We start from the raw sequence: 4,677 nt of genomic DNA, 5'->3' as shown, positions 1-4,677 counted from the left end.
TGTGGCAAGAAAATCCCTTGTTTCTGACGACAAACGGCGAGGCGAGGCAAACACATTTTATTTTCAGAAAATGTAAAGATGTGCAAACAACAAGTAAATGTATGCCAGGCGATAACTCAGTACTAGTCAGAACCGGCCACGGGATGCTCACACACGTTATCACGCGCGTCCTTGTCCTCAAGCTATAACTGCCAACGACACCGTGATTTCGCAATATTTGCCTAGCAACAGCGCGATCTACTAGCTTGCCAGTGCGTACCCGCGGGCTGACCTTCTCTTCACACGCTAAGTATGGCAAGTAATCACTGTGCGCTGTGATCACGTGTGCACCGCGTGGGCGCAGTAACCTCATCTGATTGGCATGTTTACGCGCAACATGGCAATTTCAATATTTGCTCGGCCCTCCGGTGAGAAGGCAACTGCGCAGTTTTGCACACGGCACTTGCCAGCCGAGGCGTATATAAGGCAAGCGGCGCGGACTAGTTGCCAGATCATCGAGCAGGCAGAATATTCTACGATCGCTAGCCAGAGAAGAGGAAACACTCAACGTTACTATGGCTGATTCACAGGGAAAGTGCTGCGGAGCTGGTGAGTATCGTTCATGTATTTCAATCTTCATCTGAAACCGACCGTTTTCTCGGTTATCTCTCATAGTTATTCTGTATCGCAGTTATATATGCGGTTTTATGGCGGGTGCATGCGTTTTGCCTAAGTAGCTTTTGTAAACGGGAGCTAGCAAACGTTCGCTTTCTCTCTATGTTTAGATTTTCACTTGCGTTCATTACGCGGCGAAACATATCGCCGGGATTCGAACCCGCGATATTGTCTTCATCGTATTCCCGCCGCAATCACGGTGTGTCACATGTTTTCTCTTGTTCCCACAGCTAACTGCAACTGCGTCAACTGCAAATGCGGTGACCAGTGCAACTGCAAGGACAACTGCGCGCAATGCGCCAAGGTCTGCAAATGTTATCAGGACTGCAAGCTGCAACCCGTTGCCACTCTGCGGGCAGGGTGCAGGCAACAAGTGGTTTATCGGGACTAACGGTTTCGACACAAAGCTCACGCGAGATCGCCGCTTGCGAGGCGCAATTTTTAACGCGTGTCACGTCGAATATAAGCGTGTTTGAGTTTACAACCAGATAAATGCGTATCAACAATAATTACCGCATGATTCCTATCCCCCGCTCGTTGCAACATTCTAACATAATCTACTCATGTGTTTCCAAGCTTGCAAGTTTGTCCGACTGAAGTGCGGCTCTAGACCTGCAACTGTGCAGGCTAGCTGCGACTTGCAGTAAAGGTTGCAAGTGCAATCCTTGCAACGTGCACCAAATGCGACCTGCCGGCAAAGTGAGGCGACTTTCTGAACGAATCGCACCACGGAGCAGAAAAAATAAATTATATAAATCATGCATCGATAAATGATTCCGCGTGTAGAAAATCCTTGTTTATCTCGTACGTTCTTCATATTCATGAACGATCTTTGTTAATGAACGTACATTAATAAACGTAAAACACATGAAATCTTAATCGAGTTTACTGAGATGTTCATTCGACTTCTACTCACTGGCGACGATCTTAATGATTTGGTTTTCAAGCCATTATTTGTGCAGAACACTTGCCGGCATGAGATTACAATGGTTGTTATTCAAATGTATTTGAGTCAGTGTAAATAAATTGTTGGTATTATAAAATTTTACGCAAGTAATTGTACCTTTGTTTGATATCCTAACGATTATTTGTGCCACCTATAGATTTTTAACAATTCAGCAACGAAATCAGAGCCCCCTTCCGAAATGAAACACTGACTATATGAAATAGTAGAATAACAATTTCACGTGAACATATTTTGGCAATCACTGACCTCATGGCAAACGCATGCGCAATCACAGATAAGTGGCAGTATTCTCTGTGGAGTAATGAGCTATATAATAAGTTATTACATAGAAATGTTTACTGTATGTAGAATTGCCAATCCATTTCTGCGTTGCGTTCAATCTCTGCTCAACAATTCCGAATTACATAGAGAGAAAAAGACGAGGAGATGAGAGATAGAGATAGGGAGAGAGAGAGAGAGGACGAGAGAAGAAGCACGGAGAGAGAGAGAGAGAGAGCGAGAGAGAGAGAGAGACGCACGTGAGAGAGAGGCGAGAACGAGCGAGCCGCAGAGAGAGAAGGAGAGAGCAGCGCACTCGAGAACGATGAGAGCAGCGCACCAGAAAGAGAGAGAGAGAGGAGACGAGAAAGAGAGACACACACACGGCACGCACGGGCACGCCACGCACGTTAAAGTAAGCGTTAATGTAAGCGTCTTTAGTAACGATTAAACCTTTTGAAGTGCCACACAAAGCCACGCGACTTAATAAACCAATAAATTAACCTTTGGTCTATTTTGGTGCGCTCGTGACATCGAGAACCCCATGCTGATTAATTTCCGTGGGAATGCTTTGGCCAATCGAAACAAAACCCGTTCATTTTTGACAGTGACAGTCGCGACAGGGAAAGCTCTATTTCACGCAGTAAAATAGCATCAATACCCCGAAAATATAAGGTTCACAATGGAATCGATTAGCCTTGCTGGTCGTAACGACCGTTACAAGCGACCTGCTCCGCAATGAGCGGCTTGAATCGATATCGGGTGATGTGTGTAGTGTGATCGCGCCAGCAAGTAAGTCAGTAGAATGATCGAAACCCTACGACGAGTAGGTTTTGTGATAGTAGCTCTAGTGCAAAAATAGATCTAATGTACGTGTGCGTACAACTAAAATCATCATAATTATCCGTATTCAGATTTCCCGTTGCATTTAACTAAAGGACTGACTTAATTGGCCATCTGTGTGTTTGAAACAAATTTAAGCTTAACCGAATTGACATTAATTGATATGGTTTTACGAAAGCAAAATGTTTATTTTTTAGCCTATACGTCTAAAAAATAACGGTATATAATTATATATTATATATATATGTATATATATATATATAGATAGTAGCTTACCGGATCTGAATTCTTTAGAACTACGCGCACATTGTTATGAATTTTGCGCATGCCATCAAACAAGACAACATGTTAATTTCATAGAAAAGGGTTTCTTATTGAAATAGTGGGTTGTATGAGAGTCGACAGTGGATTTTTAAAACATCCACTACATGTAAAGTTTACGCCGATGAGGCTTTTCGTCAAATAAGGGTTATTGCGTCTAGCCCGGCACCGCTATAAATAACAAAATCCAGATCATGTACCGGCTCCAATTCATGCCCTCACTCTGCCTCTTCCGCCGCCAATAGACAAAACCGACCGAGTAGGCCTACCGTAATGACCGTTACAGCCAAATACAACGATACCAAGAATACAGGCCCATACGAATGAATACAAGAATTACAAGAATATAAGCATCCCATCTACGCCAGCCATCGTGGTATGCGCGCTACGTGTCTCCATCTGTCGATCGTAATCAGTTTGGCATGCTGGCGACTTACACCTTTATGTTCGTGGGACTTCAGATTACTGCAAAAGATTATAAATAAAATTGCGATTAATTGTCTAGAACTAAAAGAATTGACACAAAGATTATAATAAATGTACATCAACGGGTATGTTAGGCATTCTACGATATTATATATATATAATATATATATATATAATATACATATATATATTATCTTACTTCTACTCATACTATCATATAACTCACTATATATACTTTTTTACTTACGGTATATATATATATGAGTTGTTTTCTTTCCCATTAATTGTCTACGAGAATGACACAAAAGTCTAGTTACGAGATTCTATGAGCCGATGCAAATATCTGTCTTGGGTTACAAAGAACAGTAAAACGAGCAAACTATATAACCACGATGGTATCGAAATTGCAGACATAAAGAACGTACCTTGCACCACACGACTGTCGTTGCGCAGCCTCGCACGGATTGCACGTTACACCATCGTCCTACACTAATGGCACTTGCGCCTCACTACACTCGCAGCCATCCTCCACAGCTGCCGGTTTATCGCCACATTGCCAGGTGGGACACTTTTATGCACTGGAGAACAGGACACCAAACTATTGTTGAAATATGTTCACACGGAGACGGAGCGTCCAATATTAACTCGAGTCAAGAGCTAATAACACACGTGTGTTTATCTAGCCTCTTAATTCTAGTTGTAAATACCGACAAAGAGGAGCATACATGAATCAAACGCTCTCACCAGCTGGCAACGCCTCTCACCACTAATACGCTTACCGCGAGCGCCATCCGCGTTCTAAATCTCATACGCAGATTGCTACAAACTGTATCGTGCCGCCGCCGTTTATACACTTACGCTGCTGCATTACACCTTGTTCAACAGCCGTGCAAGCGGTCCGGCCATCTTGCCAGTCCTTCTGCATTTTGCAGGCCCCTTGTTTGCAGCGCATCGTGGTCACCGACAGGTTGCAATTGTCACGCACAGTCGTGCATTGCTCACCACAGTCTGCACTTTGTCGCGCGCGCACTGTGCAGGTCTGTCGGCGGCCGCGATTTGCACTGCCATCATGCATTGCAGACCGGCTTAACGGCAAATCATCAGAATCATGTTAAACTCAATATTATATATTTACATGTTTAGTTCTCGTACAAACGTATTTCCCGCCCCATATTAGTTCATGTCTGACGTCAAACAATTTAAAGATG

The sequence above is a fragment of the Priapulus caudatus genome, unplaced genomic scaffold (genome assembly GCF_000485595.1).
Source record: "Priapulus caudatus unplaced genomic scaffold, Priapulus_caudatus-5.0.1 Scaffold127, whole genome shotgun sequence".
Classification (NCBI taxonomy): domain Eukaryota; kingdom Metazoa; phylum Priapulida; class Priapulimorpha; order Priapulimorphida; family Priapulidae; genus Priapulus; species Priapulus caudatus.
This window is presented reverse-complemented; position numbering follows the sequence as displayed.